The sequence below is a fragment of the Bos indicus genome, chromosome 5, assembly GCF_029378745.1.
Source record: "Bos indicus isolate NIAB-ARS_2022 breed Sahiwal x Tharparkar chromosome 5, NIAB-ARS_B.indTharparkar_mat_pri_1.0, whole genome shotgun sequence".
NCBI classification, from domain to species: Eukaryota; Metazoa; Chordata; class Mammalia; order Artiodactyla; family Bovidae; genus Bos; species Bos indicus.
In genome coordinates, this window is record NC_091764.1 from 85590465 (window position 1) to 85610738 (window position 20274).

Genomic DNA, 20274 nt, shown 5'->3' on the forward strand with positions numbered 1-20274 from the left:
TCCAGTATTCTGGCTTGGAGAATTCCATGGACAGAGGAGCCTGGCAGGCTACGGTCCATGGAGTCTCAGAGTCAGACACGACTGAGCTACTTTCACTTTCTCATTAGAAATGGACTTGATGCTTTTAAAAATTTCAGAGTTTTTAGGATAGAAACTTCAAGTTCCCCATTTCCTCCCCTTTCCTATGTTTTCTCCTGGGATTTGGAACATTTGATTTTCAAAATCAGACGAAACAAGCTGGTTCATTCTATTTTTTTCCTTCTGCTGATGGATCTATAATGTTCTAGATGGAATTTAAGAGTTCTGTAGTAGTGGATGTTGTGTAGTCTGTCAGGCTCAGTTGAATCCCATCCACTGGCATTTCCCCACACAGCAAAAATTAAGAGTCAACCTCCTCACCCCAAGAAACTGCCTCTAAGTGACTTAGCTCTGATTCTCTTGTAGGCTTCTTAATCATCCACGGTGTAAAGACACACTTCAAGAGGATCTTTAGAAGTGTTGGACAAGCTTCACCACGCGTGGCAGGTATGTGTCTACACAACTGAGTGTGCAAGGAATGTAACTTGTTTTATTTTCTACAGTTAGATCCAAATTATATATTAACCCTTCGTCTGGCCACGTGGAAGCAATTTGAGGTTGCATCCTAATTCTAGGTAAGATTTTGAAGGTGAGGGGTGACATATCTGCTCCTATGCTCTCATCTCTCCACGAGTCATGGTTGTCCTCTTATCCTGCATCAGCACTCATGAGCCACTGCTGAGGCACACCTTGATCTTTCTTTGAGCATCTTTTCCTTTCCTTCTCTTGGCTTCTTCCAGATACTCCCTGGATGCATGATGGTGTGCTGCTGCTGAACCAGAAGAAAGTCTCTGGGGTGGCATAGAGCTCTGTGCTCCTTGCATGACACTGTGAAGCCCCTGGGCCTTGTTCTATTGCTCCTGGTCATGCTACTCCAGGCAGTCCTTGGCAGACCTGGTCAGGTCCACCTGCGATATATCACTTAGTCATTTCAAAGGTCCAGACCTCATCCAAGAAAGAAAATCCATTCCATCTGCCATTATTTTATACCATCATATTTAGCAAAGATTGAGGGCAGGAGGAGAAGGGGGGCAACAGAGTATGAGATGGTTGGATGGCATCATCGACTCAGTGGATATGAGTTTGAGCAAACTCTAAGAGATAGTGAAGGACAGGGAAGGCTGGCGTGCTGCCGTCCATGCAGTTGCAAAGAGATGGACATGACTGAGCAACTGAACAACCCTGTTAAAATATTTTGAACAGCACAACTTAGGAAATCAATCTAAACACAATTTACATTTTTTTTCCTGTTGTTTCTTTAAAATGCACTGGGAAAAGGGAAGTGGATATTCTCTTGCCTTTGCATGAAATTTAGGCCTCAAGTAGGCTCCATACCTGGTAAGATTACTCTTAGATTTAAAAAATTTCTATCTACATTTTAAATCACAAACATTGTCTACATTCAGAAATTAGAATGGTCCGATCTCAGGCTATAATAGTAGCTTGCAAGTTCATTTAATATCAAATCATCTCTCATCCCCTCTCTGAGGTCCATATTTGGATTGGGCTCTTGCAGAGGGAGAGGGTGTGCTGTTTTCTTTCTCTATCTGTCACCTCCTCCCCCATTTGCTGGCTGCTATCGCTAAATCCTAAGGGATTGAAACAAGGGAAAGAAAAGGAAATGAGTGGCTTAGCGATGTTTTTTATGTGAACAGGTACCATGTTAACCTGTCTCCAGCTTTCAGGGCCTGGCAGATGTTTAAAACTGAGAGTCATTGGGCTACTTTGGGGGGACTTTGGTGGCTCCCCTGCTGGCCCATTTGTCTTTAACTCTCCTGGCTTGGACAGGGCTTCTCCTGTAGCTGTCCACTCCCTACTCATCTCCTGGTTTTCGGCTAGTCCAGCCCACATGAACTCATGTTGAGTATATAAAGAATACTTCCAGGTGGCCATCTTGGGCTTCAGGCTGGCTCTGTCACCCTCGGCTCACACCTGCATCACGAAAACACACATCTCGTGAACCTCCAAGGGCTGAAGGGTACTTCTCAAATTACTGAGCCGTTCCTTACCTCCTCCTTGTCCTCGAGATTCCCAAGGTGGGAGCCAGTCTGCAATCTGTCAGGTTTCCTAAGCTCCAGGGGGCACATCCATGCTATCTAAACTGTTCTTTTGAGGCCTCCCTAAAGACCTGAGAGAGAAAATAGCCCCTTCTAGCCCCCCTGCTTCAGTGAGGTGGGGCTTGTCACAGGGCAGCAGCTCAATCCAAGAACCATTCCATAATGCTTCTCCTCACCTCTGTTCTTTTGATCCTTTATGTTGTCTTGTTGGGTTTTAGAGCCATCCAACCTGTTCTTCCCAGTGTTAAAGAACTTGCCTGCCGATGCAGGAGACAAAAGAGATCTCAGAAGATCCCCTGGAGGAGGGCGTGGCAATCCGTTTCAGTGTTCTTGCCTGGGAAATCCCATGAACAGAGGAGCCTAGCAGTCCATAGGGTTGCAAAGAGTTGGACGTGACTGAAATGACTTACTACGCATGCAGCCAGTTCTTAGGACTTTAAAAAATTTTTGGTTTTGGTCTAGCCCTTTTCTTTGGAATTTCATGCCTGTTCAATGAAGGTGCCTTAATTGAATCTCCTAGTTTAACATCTGATCATTTAAGCTCCACTAGGTGTGATCACTGACCTAGAGCCAGACATCCTGGAATGTGAAGTCAAGTGGGCCTTAGAAAGCATCACGAACAAAGCTAGTGGAGGTGATGGAATTCCAGTTGAGCTGTTCCAGGTCCTGAAAGATGATGCTGTGAAAGTGCTGCTCTCAATATGCCAGCAAATTTGGAAAACTCAGCAGTGGCCACAGGACTGGAAAAGGTCAGTTTTCATTCGAATCCCAAAGAAAGGCAATGCCAAAGAATGCTCAAACTACCGCACAATTCCACTCATCTCACACACTAGTAAGATAATGCTTAAAATCCTCCAGGCCAGGCTTCAGCAATATGTGAACTGTGAACTTCCTGATGTTCAAGCGGGTTTTAGAAAAGGCAGAGGAACCAGAGATTAAATTGCCAACATCCGCTGGATCATGGACAAAGCAAGAGAGTTCCAGAAAAACATCTATTTCTGCTTTATTGACTATGCCAAAGCCTTTGACTATGTGGATCACAATAAACTGTGGACAATTCTGAAAGAGATGGGAATACCAGACCACCTGATCTGCCTCTTGAGAAATTTGTATGCAGGTCAGGAAGCAACAGTTAGAACTGGACATAGAACAACAGACTGGTTCCAAATAGGAAAAGGAGTTCGTCAAGGCTGTATATTGTCACCCTGTTTATTTAACTTATATGCAGAGTACATCATGAGAAACGCTGGACTGGAAGAAACACAAGCTGGAATCAAGATTGCCGGGAGAAATATCAATAACCTCAAATATGCAGATGACACCACCCTTATGGCAGAAAGTGAAGAGGAACTAAAAAGCCTCTTGATGAAGGTGAAAGTGGAGAATAAAAAGTTGGCTTAAAGCTCAACATTCAGGAAACGAAGATCATGGCATCTGGTCCCATCACTTCATGGGAAATAGATGGGGAAACAGTGGAAATAGTGTCAGACTTTATTTTTTTGGGCTCCAAAATCACTACGGATGGTGACTGCATCCATGAAATTAAAAGACGCTTACTCCTTGGAAGGAAAGTTATGATCAACCTAGATAGCATATTCAAAAGCAGAGACATTACTTTGCCAACAAAGGTTCGTCTAGTCAAGGCTATGGTTTTTCCAGTGTTCATGTATGGATGTGAGTGTTGGACTTTGAAGAAAGCTAGCGCTGAAGAATTGATGCTTTTGAACTGTGGTGTTGGAGAAGACTCTTGAGAGTCCCTTGGACTGCAAGGAGATCCAACCAGTCCATTCTGAAGGAGATCAGCCCTGGGATTTCTTTGGAAGGAATGATGCTGAAGCTGAAACTCCAGTGCTTTGGCAACCTCATGCCAAGAGTTGACTCATTGGAAAAGACTCTGATGCTGGGAGGGATTGGGGGCAGGAGGAGAAGGGGACGACAGAGGATGAGATGGCTGGATGGCATCACTGACTCGATGGACATGAGTCTGAGTGAACTCCGGGAGTTGGTGATGGACAGGGAGGCCTGGCGTGCTGCGATTCATAGGGTCACAAAGAGTTGGACATGACTGAGTGAGTGATCTGATCTGATCTGAGGAAGAGTTAGAGGCTTCCCTGGTGTCTCAGTGGTAAAGACTCTACCTGCAATGCAGAAGACCCAGGTTCGATCACTGGGTCATGAAGATCCCGTGCAGGAGGACATGCAAGCCACTCTAGTACTCTTGCCTAGAGAATCCCATGGACGGAGGAGCCTGGTGTGCTGTAGTCTGTATGGTCCCACAGAATCAGACACAACTGAAGGGACTAGGCAGCAGCAGGAAGAGTGAGAGTGGTTGGGGGAGGGATAAAGGTTTAGCCACCCCAGTGGCAGCTTGCTTTGAGATTCACTAATATCTGTACATGGCTTGACTACCTTATCTTCCACTCAAAAGTATCTAAATACGATTTTACCTCAGTAAATAGGAGGATCTCTTTTAAGTCTATTTTCAATGCATGAGAGTCATTCTAATTTCTCAGACAGTCTTAGACTTTTGAAACTCAAAATTCAGTAATTGACACCCCTATATCCCCCATGCTTCCCTCCTCTGCCAACGATTTTCTTTTCTTTTTTTTAAAAAAAATTTTTATTAGAATATAGTTGCTTTACAATGCTGTGTTAGTTTCTGCTGTACAGCAAAGTAAATCAGCTGTATATATATATATATATCCCCTCCTTTTTAGATATCCTTCTCATTTAGATCAAGATAGAGCAGTGAGTAGAGTTTTATTGCTCTACAGTAGGTTCTCATTAGTTTTCTATTTTATACATTGTGTGAAATAGATAGTAGTGTGTGTGTATGTATGTGTGTGTGTATATGTGTGTGTGTGTGTGTGTGTGTGTATGTCAATCCTAATCTCCCAGTTCTTGCCAATAATTTAGCAACTTGTCTGACTGAATGGAGAAAGAAGTAAGATTCAAGGAAATGAAATACCTCAAATGTTACATCCTGTGTGATAAAAAATATTGCCTACCCTTTTTTGAATATCTGTGTTGTGGGTTTAAATCCATATAATGGCACTGCATCCTTTATAGTAAGGATTTAACATTTGAGGAAGCTAGCTGTTGTAGTTTAGTTTAGCTGTATAAAACCAGTTATATAGGATTGGATTTCCCTGGTGGCTCAGTTGGTAAAGAATTTGCCTGCAATGCAGGAGACCTAGGTTCATTCCCTGGGTAGGGAATATCCCCTGGAGAAGCTAGCTTTCTTCACAGTCCAACACTCACATCCATACATGAACACTGGAAAAACCATAGCCTTGACTAGACAGACCTTTGTTGGCAAAGAATTAGCCTAATATCAAAAGTAGGCAAAATATCTAGCAGTTGAATCCAGTATTGTATACAAAAAATATGCACCATGATCAAACAGGATTTATCCCAAATATGCAACTCTCATTCATCATTCAAAAATCAATTGCTATAGTCTATCATATTAATAGCTAAAGAAAAAAAATCTAATCATGTATGGATGTGAGAGTTGGACTATAAAGAAAGCTGAGTGCAGAAGAATTGATGCTTTTAAATTGTGGTCTGGGAGAAGATTCTTGAGAGTCCCTTGGACTGCAAGGAGATCCAACCAGTCCATCCTAAAGGAGATCAGTCCTGGGTGTTCATTGAAGGACTGATGTTGAAGCTGAAACTCCAGTCCTTTGGTCACCTGATGCGAAGAGCTGACTCATTTGAAAAGACGCTGATGCTGTGAAAGATTGAGGGCAGGAGAAGAAGGGGACGACAGAGGCAAGATGGTTGGATGGCATCACCAACTCAATGGACATGGGTTTGAGTAGACTCTGGCAGTTGGTGATGGATAGGGAGGCCTGGCGTGCTGTGGTTCATGGGGTCACAAAGAGTTGGACACGACTGAATGACTGAACTGAACTGAAAGAAGAAAAATCATATTATTATAACAATAGATAAGAAAAGCATTATCACATAATCCAACATGCATTCATGATAAACTTTCAAGCATCTAGGAATAGAGAAACCTACAGTTAAAAGCATACTCCATGATGAGAAACTAGATTCCTTCTCCTGTCACTCTGGGATATGACAGTGATGTCTCCTCTTACCACTCCTATTCAACATCATACTGGAAATTCCTAGCTAATATATTAAGAGAAGAAAAAATATGTATGTATACACACAGATGGGGAAGGGGCTTCCCTTGTGGCTCAGCTGGTAAAGAATCCGCCTGCAATGTGGGAAACCTAGTTTGATCCCTGGGTTGGGAAGATCCCCTGGAGAAGGGAAAGGCTGCCCACTCCAATATTCTGGCCTGGAGAATTCCATGGACTGTATAGGCCATGGAGTCGCAAAGAGTTTGACGCGACCGAGCGACTTCACTTCTTGGATAGGGAAAGAGAAAAATGAAACTGTTGACAGGCTAAATAATTGTCTATGTAGAAAATTCAAAATAATTTATAAAAAGACTCCTGGATAAGTCTTGCTTCTACATTAGACTAATATACAAAAGTAAATCGATTTCCCATATACCACATGAACAAATGGAATTTGAAATTAAAAACACAGGATCATTTATATTACCTAAACTACAGAGGTAGAGAAAGGAGAAACAAAGGGAAGAATGAATACATGGAACACGGGGTTTTTATGGCAGTTAAGCTTTATCATATCATACATGATACTCCAAAATCACTGCAGATGGTGACTGCATCCATGAAATTAAAAGATGCTTACTCCTTGGAAGGAAAGTTATGACCAACCTAGACAGCATATTCAAAAGCAGAGACATTACTTTGCCAACAAAGGTTCGTCTAGTCAAGGCTATGGTTTTTCCTGTGGTCATGTATGGATGTGAGAGTTGGACTGTGAAGAAGGCTGAGCACTGAAGAATTGATGCTTTTGAACTGTGGTGTTGGAGAAGACTCTTGAGAGTCCCTTGGACTGCAAGGAGATCCAACCAGTCCATTCTGAAGGAGATCAGCCCTGGGATTTCTTTGGAAGGAATAATGCTAAAGCTGAAACTCCAGTACTTTGGCCACCTCTTGCGAAGAGTTGACTCATTGAAAAAGACTCTGATGCTGGGAGGGATTGGGGGCAGGAGGAGAAGGGGAAGACAGAGGATGAGATGGCTGGATGGCATCACTGACTCGATGGACGTGAGTCTCAGTGAACTCCGGGAGTTGGTGATGGATAGGGAGGCCTGGCGTGCTGCGATTCATGGGGTCGCAAAGAGTCGGACACGACTGAGCCACTGAACTGAACTGAACTGAATGCTAGCATCATAGAATGAGTTTGGAAGTGTTCCCTATGATTCTGTTTTGTGGATCAGTTAGTATAGAATTAGTATCACTGGGACATTTAAAAGTAGACCATTGCATATATAATTAGTTATGCAAAGATGAGGTCATTAGTCTGGGCCCTAATCCTATATAGGATCTTCCTAACCCAGGGATCAAATCCAGGTCTCTTGCATTGCAGGTGGATTCTTTACCAGCTGAGCCACCAGAGAAGTACAAATAATTAATTTAGTCAGTAAATTGTGCCCAACTCTTATGACCCCATGGACTGTAGCACACCAGGCTCTTCTGTCCATGGGATGTACCAAGCAAGGGTACTATCGTGGGTGCCATGGGGCTTCTGAGCGATTGAACTGAATTGAACATGATACTGTAATGGTGGAGACATGCCATTCTGTATTTGTCAAAGTACACAGAGGCGTGCAACACAAAAGAAGAACTCAAATGTAAACAATGGACTTTAGTTAATAATCATTTCAGTATTGGTTCATCAACTGTGGAAAAAAAAAAAGTATCATACCAGTGTAAGATGTTAATAACAGGGTAAACTGAGGGTGGGGAGAAGGGAGTATTTGAGAACTTTTTATGTTTTTTTTCAATTTTTTCATAAACCTAAGACAGAAATAAAGTCTGTTAATGAGAAAAATAATAGTGTTTAAAAAATAAAAAGAAAAAAAAAAGGGCAAACAAATGTCAGACTGAGATACCTGGAGTTAGGACTTTATCATGTGAATTTGGAGTGGAGGGGGACACCATTCAGCCCATAACACTAGGGTTCAAAGAGGTTCAATAACTTGAAAGTCACACAGCCCTTGAAATGCCATTGTGGAGATTCCACGCCATGACATTGTGACTCTCTAGCTGAGCTCTTTCTGCTGTACCACAGTTCATCTCAGGCAACTTTTGCACGCAGTCCTCTGCAAAGAGGAGAATGCTAGTTTTCCTTTAAACAACCCATCAGATTGGCTGGGGCATGGATCCACCCAAAGAAGGAGCTCAGACTAAGACATAGGTCAAACTATCTCATGAACTTGTAATAACCTTACAGCTTACACAAAGGAGTAACTTTACACTTTATACCTTACATAAAGGAACAGGTTTGTGAAGAGGTTCAATCTAAAACTGTAATACTCTGGACTAGAAAATGAATTTGTACTTGAACTAGAGGTATAGATTGTGAAGAATTCACCTGGATCTGGAACTACTAAAAGGGTGTCAGTGTGAGTTTGGTGATGTTATTCCTGTGACCTGTGGTTTGCAGTTTGTGTTCTTGACCTGTATTCGTATCTACATATGCCACGTGTACGTGGTCTGTTTCATGTAGAGCATAGTTAAACAGTGTGTAATAAATAACATATTTAGATCATGCAAAAGAAAATGAATAAAATGTTTGCTCTGAAGTTCCTGCAGGCATTTACTGGATAATGATAATGATAGCTTTACTAAAATATATTCAACTTCAATGAGGGTTATATTTAGGAAAATTATCAGATTGTTTTGGATATTTTCCTTATAAAAACAATTCTTTAGTGCATCTTATGTGGAAGATAGGAATTATAGTAGTGATTCGGAAATGTGTCTTCATGAATATGAACATAATTTGAGTCTTGTAGTATTTAGAGCTGTTTTATTCCAGATGGCAAAACATTTTTATTATTCCTTTCCGTTAGTGCTTGAAATATATACCTATGGAAATAAGTCCATTTTAAGATTTTTCTTGCCAAAACTCTAATAGATGCTCACTTACTGAGAAATATGTGTACTGAGAAATATTTAAGAAAAATATGCTTTAATGAAGCTGCACTAATGATACTTATTTAGCTAATTGTTTATAGGAATCTAAACATTATTTCAAGTAAGGTAGACTGTTGGCCCTCTAAATAAGCCTGGCACAGGTGTGCAGAGAATTAAGAGAATTAGATACGAGATCTAATGAAAATCAGAAGAAACCTCTAATAAAAATTTTATTTTATATTTATATTTTATTTATTTATTTTATTTTAAACAAATATAGCCAAATAGCAAAAATGTTTTAAAATGAGGGTAAAAAATTACTAACAATACCAATAACCACAAGCAATAATAGTAACCTTTTAGTATATTTGCTTCTCTTCCTTTTCTATTCATTTGTTCAGCTGAGGATTACTGAGTGCTTAATGCAGGCACTTGGGAAATAAAGATGGCTAGGCCAAGGGTTCCACCTTGAAGGAGACTGTAATTTATTAGGGAAAACAGACCATGATAAGTCCTTGTAATGTGTGCTAAGTACAAAGCTGGAGGAGAATGGGCCAAAGAAATTGCTTTCAACTCTAGTTTCAGATTTGTAAAGAATTTTAACAGAAAAAAAGAAGAAATCTTTTAGCCAGAAAAGAGAAGAAAATACATTACAGTTAGAGGCAGGAACATTTGCTAAGGTATGGTATGACTGAAATACCATCATAAGGAACTGTAAATAATGCAGCATGTCTAGAAAATGAAGTTGGAGAAGTAGGTGGAGGTGATATCATGGAGTGCTTTGTACTAATTATCCTTTTGGCAAGAAGGGTTTACAAATGGGGCAGGAATATGTTTAGAATTGCATTTTAGAAAAATTGATTATCAGCAATATGATGGGATGGGTGGCTTAGAAATTGCAAGCTTCAAGAACTAAGTGTTTGGTAAGGGGTCAGATATACCAAAAAGCTTAAAAAAAAAAAAAGAAAAAAGAAAAAAAAAACCCCACCTGGCTTGCAAGGACCTCTAGCAGTTTTGGTGGAGACTCCAAAATGTATTCTTGTGGTCCTGTGTTTTCATAAAATTTGCCAAAAGTATGAGCTTTTAGCTCCAGCTGATTACGAGTACTTCTATTTCTATATTACCACCCCTCTGTTAAACCTCTCTCATAGAAGCATTGGTGACACACCTTTTGCATTTACAGATTTACCTTCTTTTTCTTTAAAGGGTCCCCAAATTGTATAAGCTTAGATCTCATTTTCCAGATCTAGTCCCAAGATGATACTGCAGGAATCCAGAAGAGGATAGCAAGTTCTTAAACCAACATAGTAGCTGTAGAGATGAAGTAGAAAAGATGTGGAAGACTAAGGGGCGGAAATTATCGGCTCCTAGTGTGCAGGAAAGAATAGGGCCAAGATTTCTCCCTGCTATAACTTGATGGATAGTCGGGGTATTGATAAGAAAAAAAATGGTAACATCATGTCACAGTTGCAAGTAATGGTTTATTGAACATCTTTATGTATGTTTTCATATTTTTGAATTCACAAAAGTTTATTTACCATATCAAATTGTGTAAGTATTTTAATACATTTTGTTATCTGTTACTAGATAGACTTTCCAGATAGACTGTGCCATCCAACACTGCTATAGCTGATATAGAAATGGATTTTTTGGTCTTCACTTCCACTAACATTGGACATTATAATTTTATTTTTTTTGAAACTAAATTATAGGGTAAAATCAGTGCTTCTTTTTCATTTTACTATGAAGATGAGATAAATGTGATCTGTAATTGTGAACTCTCCATAGAAGTCTACTTTTCAGGGGTAGTTATTGTGGTCTTTTCCTGGTAATGATTTAGGGAGCATTAGGAGGTAGTTGGGAGGGTCAGGAAGATCCCATCGAGGAGAAAATGCCAACCCATTCCAGTATTCTCGCCTAAAAATACCCATGCTTAGAGTAGCCTAGCAGGCCATAGTCCAAAGGGTCACAAAGAGTGGGACGGGACTGAGCAACTAAGCACACACACAGGAGATAGTTGTAAGTCTTTTATGAGAGTAGTTATAATACGTGCTGCGATTCATGGGGCCACAAAGAGTTGGACGCAACTGAGCGACTGAACTGAACTGAACTGATACTGTGCACTCTAAATGCATGCATACATACCCATGTTATAAGAGCTGGAATAGATGAGGCTAAAACAATTTTGTAGATTAGATTGTTTTAGATAGACTAAGTATCTGCAAGCCTTTTCTTATAAGGACCAGATAGTAAATATTCTAGATTTTTAGGCTAGCAGGTGAAATTGAGGATATTATGTAACCTCTTTAAGAGCAGGAAAAATTTTTTCCAAAAATATTTTATTGACATAGTTCAAAATACAATGATTGAGTAAACTTTTAATATAGAAGTATAATAATGAGAAAAACTGTATTTGTTTTTGAGAGCAGAGACATTGCACCTAGTTGCAGTTTAGTGGTAATGTTCTCTGTCATCAAATTGATTATAAATGTTCTTTCATTAAACCATTCTTATTTCAAAGTTAGTGAGCTTGATTTGGATCACAGGCCATACTCCTGGTTTAGACAATGACATTTGTGTCATTTTTCAGTTCAGTTCAGTCGCTCAGTCGTGTCTGACTCTTTGCGACCTCATGAATCACAGCACGCCAGGCTTCCCTGTCCATCACCAACTCCCGGAGTTCACTCAAACTCAACGTCCATCGAGTCGGTGATGCCATCCAGCCATCTCATCCTCTGTCGTCCCCTTTTCCTCCTGACCCCAATCCCTCCCAGCATCAGAGTCTTTAGGCTTTGTTAAAATATTTTGTCTGATAATAAGTTTCATGTCTGTTGCATATGTTATTTGAACCTCTGGAAATTTACAACTTAGAAAAACTCATCAAAATGCACGCATGTGTGTGTGTGTGTGTGTGTGTGTGTGTGTGTGTTACATGTGAATGGGTTGGCTGTTTTTTTCTTTATAGCAAATGGAAGTTAGGATATATCTGGGTAGCCATACTATTGCAATGAAGCATTTTGTCTGTTTAGATTAAGATACCAGAGAAGTGAAACAGGAAACTAGACTTGGCAGGTACAAATTTGGTCTGTTGGTATATGTATTGGAATGACTTTGAATGTTCCCTGTTGTTGACTTTGAGTTGACTATAATTTGTACTGTTCATTAACATCTGCTTCTTCTAACCTTTGAGAGTTTGTGCTTTGGTTTTAGCTTTGCTATTGTTCAGCAACTTTCTAAAAACGTCTTAATTCTTCTTCTACCCTCCCTTAAAACTTCATGTCTTGAAATATTTTTTTTTTATAATTCACATTTCATGTGCTAAGAATTTGGTCTGTTGGTATATGTATTGAAATGACTTTGAATGTTCCCTGTTGTTGACTTTGAGTTGAATATAGTTGGTTCTGTTCAGTAAGTTCTGCTTCTTCTAACTGTTGAGAGTTTGTGCTTTGGTTTTAGCTTTGCTATTCTTCAGCAACTTTCTAAAAACGTCTTAATTCTTCTTCTACCCTCCCTCAAAAACTTGATGTCTTGAAATATATTTTTTTTTAATTCACATTTCATTTGCTAAGAATTTTGTGGCAGGGCCACCCAGTTCCTATGGTTTCAAGAAAATAGAGGAGGAGGAAGAAAGAAAAGAAAACTAGAAAGGCATGGAAGTTTGAAAAGCTAACAAGCCGATCATTTCACCCACTTTAAAGATTGGGGCATCTATCTCAAAAGTTTCAAATGGAATTTGGTTCCTAAATCTAAGATCAATTTTCCCTTAAACTCTTAATGAATAGTTTGAGGAGTCTGTGAAAACTTTAGTTAAGTTTAGTTGCTTTAATGAACATGCTGAGTTATGCATTGGATTTAAGAATTGATCATTGGACTCCAAGTTTATGTTTTATCTTTTTAGTCAATGTGAGTGTGCAGAATTAGTATCTTTCTAATGCATATTCAAAGATAATTCAAATGAATGAACTCACTATGAAAACCTTATATTAAAAATATAGAAACCTTTTTTAATATTATGAGTACATAGAATGTTTTGATTTAATATTTTGTTTAATGGAAAAATATGCTGTAACTGTTTATATAACACACATAAGGTATTTGCAGTTTTTAGAGATAATGTGTTATAAGATTGCAATTTGTATGTTTCTGAGAGTCAGCAGAGGAGAAAATTCTATCAAAATTAAATTTTGGATTTGCTTTCTTCTCTTATTTAATTCCATAGGCTTTTTGGAAAACAGAGTTCCAAATGTGCATTTCCTCAGTTTTCCTGCCAGTGGCTAACTCAGCATGCTCTTCTCAACAGCTATCTTGTTTTTTAGCAGCTGAAATATGTGGCAATTAAAAAATTTTTTTTTGTTTAATGCCACATTTTGTTTATACTTTAGACGCAGAAGGTCTTTGTTTTTTTAGAAAATTGGTACTAACAGTTTTATAATTCCAAAAACAAAATTTTCTCCAAATACCATTCTCTTGTATTTTTTTGAATTCTTCAATTATTGTTAATTACCAATTGGACTCTATGTCTTAAAATAAGATTCCTTTAATAGATACTTATAATTACAATTATTGACAAATATCTGATATTTATTATTTTAAAAATTTGTTCAATCAGAAAAGAACTAAATTATTTCACTAGAGGGAAAACTAAGCTTCAGGGCCCTTCATTCCTATGAGTTCTTTCCCAGGCTTGGAGATGCTGTATAGGCCATGTATTCAAAGAACCATATATTTTGTAAAATTTGCAATCTAAGCTATTTTCACTGCAATCGTTTATGACCAGTGCCTTCACTTTAACCTCCCCCCATTCCTTTTCTGTTTTGTGAAGACGTTGGAGAGATAACGGCTTTATTTTGGTGGTGGTGTTAGTCACTCAGTCGTGTCCAACTCTTTGCAACCCCATAGACTGTAGCCTGCCAGGCTAATCTGTCCATGGAATTCTCTAGGCAAGAATCCTGGAGTGGGTTGCCATTTCCTTCTCCAAGGTGGTGGTAGTGGGGGTCTACCAAAGGGGGATCAAGCTGGTGATACAGTGATTTTAAATTAAATGGGACATAGTTATGTTACTCTTCCATGTATAGTGACATTATTGATGATGTTCCACTTTGCCAATTTGCTGGAGCCATGTGACACACAAGTAAGGAAACAGAGGCCGTATTATCCTATGGACACGTTCTACAGTCCTGACATCTACTGTAACTAGATTTGAAACGTATAGAGCCAGAAGCTACCCTATGGAGAACCTTTCTTGTTACTAGATGTATAATGTTATAAACAGTTTGGATTTTGGTTTGTTTCAATGCTTAGTCACAATAGAAGTTCTCTCCTGTTAGGAATTTAATGACTAATGCAGTTCGTAGTATTGTTAATGCACTGTGTAATTTTTCTTTTTTGATGAATATTGCATAAGTAGAATTTCTCAAATATCTGCGTTTTTAGGGTACAAACTTATAGCAGTAATATAGGCAGCAAGCATCTTGCATTGTGCGGTTGCATGTTTTCTGAATCACAATTATGAATAGTTAAAAATACAATTTAAAGGACTACCCTGGGGGTACAGTGGTTAAGACTCTGTGCTTCCAATACAAGGGGTGCAGGTTCGATCCTGGTCAGGGGACTGAGATCCCACATGCTTCTCAGCAAATAAGTAAATAAGTAAAAGAAAATTCAATAAGAATTTAAAGATAAAATTTAAGTAAGCACACTAGATAAAAGAATGGATTATCTTTCCATTTTCTCTATAGAAAGTAATATTTACAAAGAGGCAATCAGAATATGCAGCTAACAACTGTGGGAGAGAAAAGCATTAGAGAAATACGGTCAGGGAGTTAATTAATATGAGTATTATGTGTTTTCTCCCCAGATTTTGTGATGTTTGTGATACATCTCAGCGTTTTCAAGTACTAATTTGTTAGGATTTTTCCATTGTAACTAAATATTCACTTTCATGTTAAACATTTCAATTTGTTTTCTCTTTCTAAAATCACATAAGCTTTCAGGCTCCAGAAAACCTGGATCTACAGAATAATTATCAAATATTTAGATACCATGAAGTTTAAAGTGACTGTTAGCCCAGCACAGAGCCTAGTGTGTATTTATCCTTCACTGTGTTTTTGGAGTTGAGTCAGACTCCATAGTAGCAATTAGTTATTTCTGTTCATTGATGACTGGTACTTTATATGAACATAAAGTAATATCAGTAAGTTGTAGCTAGGAAGAATTTCTATTCTCCCAGGATCTTGAAATGATGGTCATTCACTTTAAAAGCATTTTCTTATGGGTGAAAAACTTAACCAGAGACTTGATATAGGAAAATGATATTTACTGTATCATGTCCCTCAACCACCTTTTCTGATTTAAGTTGTGCAGAAAAGGAAGGATAGAGGAGGAGGAAGGAGAATGTGTAAGGACAGGAAGAGAGAGAGGGAGGGAAGGAGAGATGGGGAGAGGGAGAAAAAAGCTGATTTTTTTGGTTGGGCTGAATTATTCTGTATTGGTGGGAGAGTCTCTAAACAGATGCCTTAAATTCTAAAAAATGGCCAGGACACAATCAGCACTCCCAGGAAAGTAGCAAAGTGTTATTATTAAGACTCTCTATTCACAAGTCCTTCCAAATAGTACATTTCAAACAATAATTTATGTAGCTAGGGCATTGGTTCGGAGAAGGCAATGGCACCTCACTCCAGTACTCTTGCCTGGAAAATCCCATGGGCAGAGGAGCCTGGTAGGCTGAAGTCCATGGGGTCACTAAGAGTCAGACACAACTGAGCGACTTCACTTTCACTTTTCACTTTCATGCATTGGAGAAGGAAATGGCAACCCACTCCAGTGTTCTTGCCTGGAGAATCTCAGGGACGGGGGAGCCTGGTGGGCTGCCGTCTATGGGGTCTCACAGAGTCGGACACGACTGAAGTGACCTAGCAGCAGCAACAGCAGGGCCTTGGTTTAGGGATGATGCTGGTGTCTACCTGTGTTTTCAACAGCTCCTTGTCTCAGGGCAGTACTTAACATGTTCCCAGGACTTAAAGCCCAACATCTTCTCTTGGTAAACACATTATTTCATTTTAACAGTTTAGCTGACTCAAAAAAAGAAAACCTGGTGTCCTAAGCATCTCAGTGCTCACCCATTTCCCAGTTGTAACTGGAAATTTACACTCTGTGCACATACATCCCCCTTTGAAAGCATTCATTTGGGGCACCCAAATGGACAGGAGTTCATCACGATGCGTCCAGGGGTGACTGTGCCTACCTATTGCACTAGATTACTTCTAGATGTGTTGATGGATGACCTAAAATGTGTTAGCTGGAGAGTGTGTGAGTGAGTCGGGGGCTGCTATGTGCCAGCACCGACAGGGTTAACCAGACTTGCCAGCATGAACAATGGAAACCGGGCAGCTCTAAATGAAATGAGCTGAATATTTCATTCGGCCACTCAGCTGCCTGCTCCAATTGCCTCCTGTACTAAAATAAGAGCTTAATCTAAAGTGACAACAACATCAGTTTCTGTGTGCTCCAGTCACACTGAACATGACTTCCTTAACATAAACACTATTTACATGGACCGTCTGGATAGCGCAGGGAGTCAGGAGCGTGCCCAGCTAAGACACAGGGTACAATGAAGGACGAGAAGCAGGCAGCTGAGAATTAACATCCACAAATGAAAGCCTGACCCTCAGAGGGCATGTCCCTGATACATTTTAAAATGAGAGAGCATTGCACCAGTAACCTTAGCCTTTGTAAAGACTATGCCATTTAAAATAAAATAGCACCTTTTCAGTTTAGACACTTAACCAAATGCATTATGTCTGACCCATTTTCCAACTTATGTGACACGAGAGGATGGATCCCTTGCTTGCAATTATTAGAATCTTTCAAACAATTGCAACCAATAATCTCCCTCTCTAGACTCCTTCTCATAGCAGCCTATACTTGTTTGAGATAAAGAGGGCATTTCGTTCGGTGAGGTCAGGCCAGACACAGACGGCAGGGGAGTGGGAGAGAGATGTGACCTTTGAACTGAAGGTTTGATGTCAGTGCTAGTGGTACCCAGGAAATGCCTGTTTGAAAGAGTGTTTCAGATTGAGAGTTCTAAAAGATTAGAAGCAGGAGTGTGACAAGGTACCAGCCTGTCAGGGTCCTCAAAATAACACAGGGTACTTCTTTCCAGTGCCCCAGAATAGGGAATGAGGGAGTAGCAGTTCTGAATACACATTATTGATAGTTTATTTCCATAAAGAGGATGCTATAGTGTTATTTCACATGCTAGGCACCCTCTGGGGCTTTTAAGGGTCACAAAATGTAGAAATATTTCACTTTAATCCTATTAGGATTATTGACAGTTAATGAAGTTCAGTGGTTTATCCAGCAGCTTCACAGATAAGGAAAGTAAGACCCAGAGAACTTGCTCATACACTTGACATCACACAGAAAAGTCAGAGTGCAAAAGGGAAAGAATTTTTTTTTTTTTTTTGCTGATCATTTCTACTTCCTTTGAGTCATCATTAATGCTCTCATCTCTAAAATGACTATTTTAAAATTTCCCTTGATTAAGCCTGCTAGAAGACTGATACCAGATACTGACTTGTGGCTTCTGGGTTCCAAAGACCTGAGGCTGCTGACAAGATGGTAGTAGCTCTTTTTTTTAAAAATGGAAAAACCAATACAATATTGTAAAGTTAAAAAATAAAGTAAAATAAAATTAAAAAATAAAATAAAATTCTAAAAATAAAAACACCCTCCAGTTATTGGAACTTCCCTGGGGATCCAGTGGTTGACTCTCCACTTGGAAGACTGCACTTCCAATGCAGGAATTATGGGTTTGATCCCTGGTTGGGGATCTAAGATCCCACATGCCACTCAGTGTGGGACCCCTCTCCCTCAAAAAAAAAAATCCAGTTCTGTGTTATCTGTTTTCATCCTCCAGTCTCTGTGCCTGAGTGAATATCCATGTAGTCTCCACCCCTGTAGTGGTACATTTTAGATAAAGCTCTTATTTATGGAAGAAGAAAGGGCCTGATCATGTAAAAACAAGTTTCATTTTAAGGAAAGGTACAGCGAGTGACGGGAAGAAAAGTGGGAGGATCATCAGTATCTAGTTGGCCTTAGTAGAATACTCATTAATCAACAAGCCTTTACTGAGAATCCGTAAGATCATCAAGCTTTATTTTAGAGGAGAAAAGATTGTTTCTGACCTCTGGAAGCCCACTATCCAGTGAAAACGTCTGTTGTAATTTGGAAAAAAATACTTTAGACTTCTATAGAAAGCCAGTAAGAATTCATGATGGTGGAAAAATAAAAATACTATTTTTGCTGTTTGCCGTAATGCACATTTACTGTGTTTACATAGTCATTTTTAACTTCAGGGAAATGTGAACAAGAGGACACCCTCTTGCTCATACCTTCATGGGCATTGATCAGCTCTTACAGGTACTTACTATTCCAGACGTGTCCACAAAAGACTTACACATGTTTTCTCAAGTCTGATCGGGTTATTGCCATTTGTATAAATGCCAATTGTACAACTTGGTGAATGCCTTAATAAAATAGGTATGGCAACCCACTTTTGCCAAAGAAATTGGCACGGACAAAAGAGCCAATATCTGCTGAATCATTGAAAAAGCAAGAGAGTTCCAGAAAAAACGTCTATTTCTGCTTTATCGACTATGCCAAAGTCTTTGACTGTTTGGATCACAATAAACTGTGGAAAATTCTGAAAGAGATGGGGATACCAGACCACCTGACCTGCCTCTTGAGAAACCTGTATGCAGATCAGGAAGCAACAGTTAGAACTGGACATGAAACAACAGACTGGTTCCAAATAGGAAAAGGAGTATGTCAAGGCTGTATATTGTCACCCTGCTTATTTAACTTATATGCAGAGTACATCACGAGAAACGCTGGGCTGGAAGAAGCACAAGCTGGAATCAAGATTGCCGGGAGAAATATCAATAACCTCAGATATTCTGATGACACCACCCTTATGGCAGAAAGTGAAGAGGAACTAAAAAGCCTCTTGATGAAAATGAAAGAGGAGAGTGAAAAAGTTGGCTTAAAGCTCAACATTCAGAAAACCAAGATCATGGCATCCGGTCCCATCACTTCATGGGAAATAGATGGGGAAACAGTGGAAAGAGTGGCTGACTTTATATTTTGGGCTCCAAAATCACTGCAGATGGTGATTGTAGCCATGAAATTAAAAGACGCTTACTTCTTGGAAGGAAAGTTATGACCAACCTAGATAGCATATTAAAGAGCAGAGGAATCACTTTGTCAACACAGGTCCGTCTAGTCAAGGCTATAGTTTTTCCAGTGGTCATGTATGGATGTGAGAGTTGGACTGTGAAGAAAGCTGAGCGCTGAAGAATTGATGCTTTTGAGCTGTGGTGTTGGAGAAGACTCTTGAGAGTCCCTTGGACTTCAAGGAGATCCAACCAGTCCATCCTAAAGGAGACCAACCAGTCCTGGGTGTTTATTGGAAGGACTGATGCTGAGGCTGAAACTCCAGTACTTTGGCCACCTCGTGCAAAGAGTTGACTCATTGGAAAAGACTCTGATGCTTGTAGGGATTGGGGGCAGGAGGAGAAGGGGACGACAGAGGATGAGATAGCTGGATGGCATCACCGACTCAATACACATGAGTTTGGGTGAACTCTGGGAATTGGCGATGGACAGGGAGGCCTGGCATGCTGCGATTCATGGGGTTGCAAGAGTCAGACGTGATTGAGTGACTGAACTGAGGAGCCTAGTGGGCTACAGACCATGGGGTCACAAAGATTTGGACACGACTTGGTGATTAAACAACATCACTACCCAATGCCTGAGAGCAGAGGAGAGGTAGGAATAACCACACCTGCCCTGGGCTCATCTCTTCAAATGTCAAGAACCTTCACATCTCTCCCCAGTAGTAGCCACTTCTTCTGTTTGGTTTCGACAGTCAACAGGTGTTGGCTGGGAATGGCAATGCCATTGTGGGAGGGAGGTGGTGGTTTAGTGGCTAAGTTGTGTCTGACTCTTGCAACCCCATGGACTGGGAACCTACCAGGTTCCTCTGTCCATAGGATTCTCAAGGCAAGAATACTAGAGTGAGTTTCCATTTCCTTCTCCAGAGGATCTTC

At 39.9% G+C, this 20274-nt stretch overlaps 1 protein-coding gene across 19 annotated transcripts in view; it reads left to right on the forward strand.

Annotated features, from left to right (window-relative positions):
* Nucleotides 1–20274, forward strand: part of SOX5 (SRY-box transcription factor 5) — a 1171821-nt gene that overhangs the window by 168163 nt on the left and 983384 nt on the right. For all 19 annotated transcript variants that reach the window (XM_070788609.1, XM_070788604.1, XM_070788607.1 and 16 more), the window contains one exon: nucleotides 445–525. The gene's annotated coding sequence lies outside the window, so the exon portion shown is untranslated. The remainder of the gene's footprint in view (nucleotides 1–444; nucleotides 526–20274) is intronic.